General features: G+C 32.5%; 1 pseudogene; it reads right to left on the minus strand.

Annotated features, from left to right (window-relative positions):
- Positions 1-407: 407 nt before the first annotated feature.
- Positions 408-2,051, minus strand: LOC134276400 (uncharacterized; annotated as a pseudogene).
- Positions 2,052-10,361: the final 8,310 nt, after the last annotated feature.

Below are 10,361 nucleotides of genomic sequence, written 5' to 3' on the forward strand. Positions count from 1 at the left end.
ATAAAAAGTCCTAATTAGAGCTTCTTGATTCTAGCTCTATATTATTGTTTGCAGTCGACTGTAAAGTTTTCCGTTACGTCACTATCTCGTTTGACAGCTCGCTTAAGGTAACATGTACATGCCTTCTAGAAGCAAGCTTTATGATCTGTAGTTTCTACTTATCCCTGATTGGTTGCTCGTGCAACAGACAATGAAAAACAAATCATGCACAAACAGGAAAAAAGTTGGACAAATGCCATTTAATTACACGTTTTCACATGTACATTTAACGCCTTTTCTTAGGTGGCACAGATTCATCTGAAATAAAAAAAACTTGAAATTATCAATTGGTAAATATAAAAGATTGGGTTTTTTTCTTAACATTAAAGTGACATGATTAAAATTATGTAAACTAATTATTAACTCACCCCAGGGACATGGTTCGTTTAGACTTGGGAGCCTTCCTAATGCCACAGAAAACCGCCTCCAGAATGGGCCGAGCTGGATTTCCTATGTTAATATTCCGAGGTCTGGACGTCCGCCGTCAAAATTCTTTATCACTGTGGGAAACGTGCGCGATATCTGCTCCAAGTTATCTGGTACCTTTCCGTGAAAATGTTTCTCAAGTTTTGCCGTATCGATGTTGACAATGCCGGATCTTCGTACGTATTGCCCGTTTGCAGTTTTAATTAAGGTATTCAATCCCTAATGGGAACAAATTCAGTGAAACTGAATACATAACTGATATGTAGGCACTGAACACTCAGTTTATTTAGACATTTTTCCCATTTATTACTATTAGGATGTATAGTGGGATGTTTCCTAATATATGACTTTGAGTTTTGGTGAGAGTTATCCCCCTCTTATTTAATTAATAAAGAAAAAATCAATTAAAAAATTTACCTGGTAAAAAAATTGTTTTCAACTGCCATTCTATTTTTAATATTTCAATGCATCTTTCCACCGCAGGGTTTATTGATATTCAAATTATTTGAATTTTTATTTTGAAAAAAAAAAACAAAACGTTTTCCCCCTAGACTTCAATGCATTTTTTGTTAATTAACTACTGCTTAATTAATGACATTTTTAAAAATTTCTCGCGGGTAATCCTTTTCCACTATAACATACTTTAATATAATATCAGTGTATTATGTACTTGACGGACATTTAAGGGAAGGGAATTAGGTCCCATTAGCGATGGAAATCCTTACGTAAATATTTTCCTTTGTCGCTGTTAATTAGATATCCCCTAATTTTCTGACTGAAAGGGTTTTTACATGTAACAGAGTTAATTGCCTTCACTTTTGTCTCGTGTTCTAACCTTTTATCTCTCATTTTTTTCTCAAACCGTTTTAGGTTTTCATTTAAACTTTCAACAATTGATTTCTCTTCCTGATGTTTACTTTTATCAATGCATTGCTGATTTATAACACATTTTTCAATAATGCACTGTCTTGCATTGTGGTCAAGTCGCAGATGGCAATTTCCGCATTGGTAACGGGTAAATTTTCCGATATTTGGGAAAGGGGGGTGTACAGTATTTTTCTTGTATAATACTCAATCCATAGTTTCCGAGTTTTAGTAAAAAATTTATTTCTTTTGTTTGTCAACTTTTTTTCAGGTAAGTATTTTTTTTTCTGCCCCCTCCCCAATTTTAAAAACGATGCTATAGAGTTACAACAATTCAAAAAAGTTTCGATACCGATATCTCCTCTCTATTTATACCCTAATATATATACCAACGACTGCAAATTGTTTTAATTGATTTTTTAGACTTGTATACCCCAAAATGCGACTGACTTCCTTTATCTTTGAACAGTCTGATTTTATGACCCGATTCTACAGGGTATAAAGATGCATTGGGAATAAATTTCAACAAAGCGAATTATTAAATTGGAATATCTTCTATCAACAATGTAGTTATTATTTTAATTTTGAATTTCAGAGAGACCATTAAGTATTTTTTTCCGGGACAGCGCTTATACAGGAAAACTTCTCTAAACCGGCCAGCTGCCGGACTGAAATAAAATGGCTGGACTAGAGTGGTGGCCGGTTTCGCGAGAATCTAACATATTGAAGAAATGCAGAACTATGTGACAGATGCTAGGAAAAATATTTAATACTGGTTTCTGTTATATTTATCTGTTAACATGTTATTAATACATGTTGATTTTTGTAAAAAGAAATTAAAGAATAAAAACTGAAAAAAAAACATGAAAAGTTACTTTATTAACCAATTTTAAAAGAAGAAATAAACCTGACCCTTTATCTTAAGTAAACTCTATACACTGTAAAAAATGTGTTTAGATGATAGACACTTTCCTAAGCACTTTCTTGTCACACTTTTTGGGATGCGTTGAAATTCTAAACACATTGAATTTCATTACGTGTAACGGAAAGTGTTTAGAGCCAAAACACTTACATGTTTAGACTTTAAACACTTTACAAAACATGTTATGATACATGTTTACAAATTAAACACTTGGATGTTTTCGTTGTCTTCCTGCAAGAAAACTGAAAAAATAACAATTGTTTACATTTTAAATTTTATTCAATGAACATTCAAGCATGGATTTTTATAAAGAATTTTAAATATACATTATATTTTTTCACGCTGGTTTTAATTCTAACCAGATTAGCTAGCAGTTATTCCTCATGTCTGTATCAAGTTTAACTTCCAGCAATTTTTCACTGAGCAACACACGCATAATTTGTTTTCATCTGTGACCGTCAGTAGGTAATCCACTTGTTATTATTTGAGAATATTTTAGGTTGTTCAAAGCTATAACGAACAGCAGACTTCACAAAACTCAGTTTCCTTAGAAAGTAAGAAGTGTGGACTTGGAGAGTCAGTTTTTCTGATACGTGTATTTCTGCTTTCAAGTTCGATGTGGACCATATCCTGTAAGAAAGAAATTCAAAATTTATCAAAATATGCTCCTCACTGGATGGATTTGTATTACCTTTTTTGTTTACATGTTTGATAGTTATTATTGTTTTACTTTTATTGAACCTCGTCTATATAACCACTATTCAGTATTGATACTGTTATAGATATTATTGATATTCTAATATATAATGTACTCCTTTCTAGATTTCAGGAATGCAATATATAACCAAAGGTAATCTTGATCTACAACTACATGTGCAAATGCATGTCTATTTACGTAGCCCATCTTGGTCAATTTATGTAAAATAAAAATAATAGTTAACATACCTTTTATCGCAGTAATAAAGCAGTTTAAATGCATTTCACAATCTCTTCATGGTTATCACTTTGATTAGCATTCACTTCCTTTAATCCATCTTCTTTAGCTAACATTGGGATTTCCTTTGTTTCGATAACCGCTCTATTTATCATTCGAATATATATGCGTCATTTCCGGGAAGATAACTCTGTACTTCACAGAAAAGTGTTCAATTTCTAAACATTTATATCTAATCATGTGTTAAATCTTAACGTCATTTAGATATAACACACGTTAGACATAAGTGTTTAGCCGCTAAACACAATCTAACACACGTTTAGACCTAAGTGTTTAGCCGTTAAACACAATCTTATACATGTTTAGGTCAAAACACGTAATGGAAGTGTTTATTTTCTAAGCGCATTTTTTACAGTGTACAGAATACTGCATGTGTATCTGTGTATCGCTTACGTCATTAAAAAATTGTTTCTATTACAGTTAAAAGTAAATAATTAAAACATTTCTGAGCAAAACTTCTGTTTTTTTTTTCTATTTATTAAATGTCTATTTTGGTAAACATTTTATTCGTTTTATTTTCTCAGCATTTTTTAACAGTTCCCAAATTGTAAGGCCGCTTAAGTGTATTCAAAAATATGATGCAATATGGCGTGCGAGAATTTGTTGATTCAATCTTTGATTTAGATTTATTAGTTGCATGATTTTTTTTTATTAATTCAAGGTTAATTGATGTTAATTATATGTACACAGCTTATACCGGCCATTTACTTTGTCTGGCACGATGACTACCCCTTCAAGACAGCTAAACAATAGAAAACCCTATGAGGCCATATTCTGTTTTTCACACCTCTGAATTATCGTGGGTAGGCTATTTTTCACAACTCCGGCCGGTCATTATTACGCCTCTGGCCAATGACAGTAAAATTTCTTGTAATCAAAAAGTGGCCGATATGATGAGGGGAAATTTCCTACGTTTCTTAACTTTTGTTCTTGGAAAAGTGGCAGGTGTTACGAGAGTTTATGTGAAAAGAAAGGTTAAGAATTTTGCCGGGACTTATGAATTTGGCCGATGTTCAGGGAGAACCGGTTTCCAGGGGGACCGATTTGGAGAAGTTTCACTGTAATGACAACGAGTCTGTGTTTTTAAAATGTAAAATCCAAACCTTTCATTGTCCAAAGAAGACACTCTCTGTATTCATTTTTAAAAATAAATTATTTATACAATTTAGGTTAAATACTGGAAATATTGCGCTCTTCGCTTTTTACATTAATAAGAAATTTCCTACCAATGAAAACAAAACGTAGGATGCATAATGAATTTCAGTTTTTGCATTAATTATAAAGAAATCAAATTATATACCCTAAGAGTTTCTATCTTTTATGCCTCCTATAAGAAAGATCAGCCTGATAGTGCAGTGAAAAACAACCAAACACAGATATACAGTTTTGTCGATTATGTCATTTTATTCAATGACATAAAGTAAAAGGTAAAACAAATCATTAAGGGGGATCACCTAATATCAAACAATACAGGTTACATGTACAAAGGTGAAAGGTACAAGTGTGATCCCCCTGAGACTGACTAGAAATTTACACGCAGTGAACATATCAGAGTACATGTAAATATGCATAAAATATAACATAAATGAGTAAATCATTGGAGGCGTTCAAACAATTGCGCCAATCCAAGAAACGAATGACAAGTTATAAAATAATATAAAACCAAAAACCCCAAAAAAGGGTGGGTGGTGGGTTTTTTTTTTCAAGGCACTACCAGGCTAACAAAAATGGCGCAACAAAATCAAGGATTTTGATTGGTTTACTGTCGAGAAGGGAAACGCTTGCGCTTTCGCAATGAAAGGTTATATGATAACTGCGCTGCACTAAAGGCACATATCCTGCAGACTGCGCAGGGATATACGGAATTATCCTAAGGTGTAAAATATAATATATTTCTCATAGAGGCATAAATTTAATTATCTGCAATAATATTGTTTTATATAATATTTGTTCATAGAATTCAATTTTAATATCCAAATATCCAAATACTGATAGCGCATAAAGATTGCGATGTTCTTTTTTCTCTTAGACTACAGTGTAGTCGCCAATTCCAGGTCGTCTCCAATTCTGGGTCACTCGGGTGTATTTTATGCCTAGTGTTAAAATTTACGCGCAAAAAAATTAATGAATACGCTGGTCATAAAGAACTGGTCTTTCTGTATGTGATTAATTACAAAATTTTGAATATAAAATTTAAGTGAACATCCGACAATCGAAATTCTGAAACGCACGCATTATAGACTTGAATGTCTCTGTTGCTGTGACGGGCTACTTTTTTTGTTTTTTGTTCGCTTCAGAAAGGCTGATCTAAAAGTTAAAGATAAATAGATGATAATTCGAAAGTACGGCAAATGCATTATTAAATCATGATTATTAAATCAAACTGTAGTAGTTTCTCCATTTGCGGGTCACACAATCTCGTGGCATGAACATGTCAAAATTCTATGTACAAAACCAATCGACAACCATGTATTTATCTTGGTTATCATAAGTATTCTAACTGGAAAATATTTTTTTCTAAAAATTAAAATCGAGTTAACCCTTCAAATGCATTTTCTAAATAAACGAACTTAATTGTATTATTTTTAATCCTAATACATTTTTAATTCATCATGTTTTGTTGTAATTGTTTTAAAAATAATTTAAACATATATCTGTGGTTGTTTTACTTTTTTTACAAGCTGCATGAATTGTTTTATTTTTCATCCTCATAAAAATCGTGCTCCGAAACGTTCCATGAATAGTACACGACTGTAAAGTCACATGAAATGGAGAAAATGATTCGTAACTGGGGAAGCTAGGCCTTGCTGATATACCCCTGTAAATATTGTTCCCGTGCAGCTGCTTTGAAAACAAAAGGGTTTTTAGATGACTCACTATTTGTATTTAAATTAAACAGATTTACAAGATATCAAAGAAACACCCTGACGTGACCCGGAATTGGCGACTTCACTGTAATACGATGATTTATTTCTTGATAAGCATTAAACAATGTTCAATTATTTAAATTAAAAAAAAAAACATTCTGAGTTGTTCGTCCGAAATTTCATGTAATACTTGACTCTGCCTAAATAATGAGTTGAACAATCAAAGAGATCTTATGTCGGGGCATGTATTGTTTACGATGGACGCATCGGTCAAACTAGATCGTGACGTAACGTAAAACTTTACAGTCGACTGCAAACAATAATAAGACCTCCTGAAGCAAAGTTGCCAAAGCAGAGTCAAGACGCTGCCATAATTTTTTTTATGATTTTCTGCGATTTTTGAATAGTTACGGTAAGCACTTATCATCAATCGGTTGCCAAAATGTACCTGCATTTACACGTATTTCCCTCCTTACATGTGTACAATTGCACACACGTACGAGACATAATATACTATGAATTTATTTTTAGAAAGTTCAATAATTTAAAGAATGCCGATGTTTCGTACAATTACCGATCAATAAAACCAGTGTAAAAGAGATTACTACAATTGAAACAAAAAAAATAAACATCTCTGAAAATTACTTAAGACAGTGGTGATCAAGGAAAAACAGATTTTACTTAGCTCTCGAAATTAAGAGGTACATGGTAAAATACCGTAAGAGGCGGAAAATAAAAAAAAACATCATCTCGGAAAAGCAGCTAAACTTGTTTAGGAAACGCAAGATTTTTGTTTAGGAAAAGTTGTGTGGAATCGGAATCGCAGAAAAGAGAAACTGTGAAAAGAACATTTTTGTGTGACTCCACCATGCTACAAAACATTCTCGCAGCTTTACATTAATAACATACAACTTAGTGTGTGCAACTGCACATATAGTCAATTTTAAATTTGTGGTGTGGTTTCAGAACTTTTAGAAGTCTTCTTGGGAAACTGAGTGACAAGGTTACATCATAGAAGAGAACACACCCCTTCCTCCCCACTACATCCCCCCCCCCCGCCCCCAAGACACAATATTTTTGAAAACCGTTCCATACATTTAATATATTCATAGCAAAGCTAAAACTAATGTCTTTTCATCACGTTTAATACAAAAAATATTTTAATTTTGACATATTTGATATAGGAACGTACAAGTAATTTATATTATAACAGAATATAGTAAGTCAACATCAATAAAACTGAACTCTTAGTTATTAATTAAGGGACGGTCATTTATTTATTTAAATTTATGGTAGGGATCGGTTCTTTTCAGATAATTTACTTTTATACCGCTGTATGACAGCACGTGTGTTTCAGAGACAATTTTATTTCCCTGTAAATTTGACAAGCATGACAATCAAACCTACATACAGTGTTTTGGACTGGTGTTAATACCCCCAGTCAAGGTCAGATTAGACTTCATTACTTCATTCCCAGAGGAGGATAGCATATTTATTTGCAATATATATAATGGCGATATGCCTGTTTGTTTGTTTTTTGAAAACCTGCTACCCCCTTTCGAAAATAAAATGCTCGTTCGTGTAAGAAGCTGTAAATCGATAATATTTCTCATAATTTTAGCGATTATAAAACAAGTTTTATTACTGACAATGCAATGTGATAAAAAAAAGTTTTAAGCACACTGAGGTTTCTCTTTCCTAGCAATAAAATTAATTAAGTTTATCGTGAAAATGGAAATCTGAAGTCGGCCTTTCGCACATTTAGTCTAACAAATTAATAGACTAAATGTGCGAAAGGCCGACTTCATGATTGCCATTTTCACGATAAACTGAATTAATTTTATTGCTAGGAAAAAGAAACCTCAGGTTGTTACAATCTTATCTCGTGCAATTGTACTTGAAAAGATTTATAGAAGACAGTTCACCCTTTTATGCATTTTCTTTTAATATCGTCAATTGAAATTCAATTGTATTTACTTATTTACCGCTGTCTGTGTTGACCAGGAAAGTCGAAAGAAAATTCCGAATCCAATTTACAATTGATAGGTAAAATAAGGAGAGCAAGTAAAATAAGAAAAAAATGCAAGTGCAAGCCAGTTAAAATGAATATTTATTCATCTGTTCATTTGCACCCACTTATATACATACATACATACATATATATATATATATATATATATATATATATATATATATATATATATATATATATATATATTAAAAAATGGTAAAAAGAAAACACAAAAATCCTCAGTTAAGCTTAATTTTAATATTGTTATCCGATTACTGAGACACTATTTAAATTTTGGATATATATATATATATATATATATATATATATATATATATATATATATATATATATACAGACCCTAAACCGTGCTACTACACCTCAAAAACGAACCGTACCGTTCCGTGCAGAAAGCGTACCGTACCGTGAACAACACGTACCGTTCCGTGCAAAAAGCGTACCGTACCGTGAACAAAGCGTACCGTTCCGTGCACAAAGCGTACCGTATCGTTCTCAAAGCGAACCATTCCGTTCGCAAAGCGTACCGTACCGTCCACAAAGCGTACCGTTCCGTGCAAGAAACGAACCGTACCGTTCTTTGGTTAATTATGCAAACCACGCCCCCAATGATTTTTGAATCATGTAATGACCAAATAAGTCATTTTGGTTTATTTCTCGCTACAACGCCTGTGAAAGGAGGACGGGGGTTAACGTTGTGTCTGCCTGTTCGAAAACCATTATCGAGTATCATGCATATGCTTCTGGGCCTTCAACTGTGAAAATAAGGAAACTACTCGAAGCAAAATACAACTTTAAAACAACTGGACAGAGTGTGAGACGATTTCTTATTTGCTATAAATTAGATCAACTGGTTGTGTTTGTGGCCAAACGTACAGTGCAGGCCAGGAGTTTTCCCCGTAAAACACGTACGGGGCATTGTGGACCTCGAACGATGTCGGTGTCTTTGAAGTCTTTCATTTTCTTTATATTAGCAAATTAAATCAGTTTTCTTTTGAAATATTAGTTTTTTGATAATCGTAATTTTTAAAATTATACAGATATTTAAAATAAAATTATAAGGTGCCCCAAAATTCAATATTATCGTGCTCGTGCCCGGGGAAAAAATCCTCTTTCAATGTGTACATGTACATTCATGTTTCATAATCCTATAATTATATTTGACATAAAAATATGTTCAATAGACTATAATACCAATAAGAAAGAACACGCTATCATGAATTTATTCCCTGGTGGTCTCTATTTTTGATTTTAATTTTGCTCATTTAAATTATTAAATCTTATCGGATACAAGATTTTTGTCGTAAGTATGCATTCTTATGTAATACATATCAGATGCGTGATTTTACTAATGAATTATTTTGTAAGAATTATAAAACATAGATTAACTGTCTAGAGTAAAAATTTTAAAAAGAACCGTATTAGACTCTCACATTAATTCCGTTAAGATTTTTACTAAAGGCGAGTCATTGGTGCAGTTTTACTTACACTGAAAATCTGTAATCATGTAAAATATGGATTAAAATATTACATGCGGTAAACGTGAATATTTCTACTGAACTGACAGAGATGATAATCTTACTAATAAAACTGTGATAAACTTTCACGCTGCACATACAAAAATCGCCAGCCGAATTTCTTGCAAATAAAATGTGCAAACTGCAGTATAAATATTACTTCATTCTGAAATACATCTCATGAAAAATGAAAAAAAAAGTTTGCGAAAAAATAAAGATATCATAAGGTTTGTTACACTGTATCCCAATCCCTTTGTAGAAAGCAATACGAATTAGCTGGTCGAAAGTTCTTTAGAAGTCTGCAAAATCGTACGTTGTAAGTAAAAAAATAATAATCTACAGGAAACATCCTTATTAGTGTCTGAAAAAAGATAATTTACTAAATAAAATGAAATTTAAAAAATATCAATCCTGTTTCAAGCCATTCGAGTTATGTTTGTTACACCCCCCCTCCCCTCTAGAAGGCAATACTTATGCAACTTTATGAGACTTTAAATTGTGCTTAAAAAAAAGAAAATTATAATTTAGGGATAGATGCTTCATTTTTGTCTGAAAAAGGATAATTTAAGAAGTAAATTTATAATCAATATTGTGGTGAAACCTGGAAGATGAATTTGCTGGATGTCAGTTGAGTGATTAAATACACTTGATGTGGTCAGAACTAAATAATTGGAAAGGTGTGTTAAACACGCGCATCCCCCCG

The sequence above is a fragment of the Saccostrea cucullata genome, unplaced genomic scaffold, assembly GCF_032062105.1.
Source record: "Saccostrea cucullata isolate Sc308-1 unplaced genomic scaffold, CSIRO_AGI_Scuc_v1 ctg7029, whole genome shotgun sequence".
NCBI classification, from domain to species: domain Eukaryota; kingdom Metazoa; phylum Mollusca; class Bivalvia; order Ostreida; family Ostreidae; genus Saccostrea; species Saccostrea cuccullata.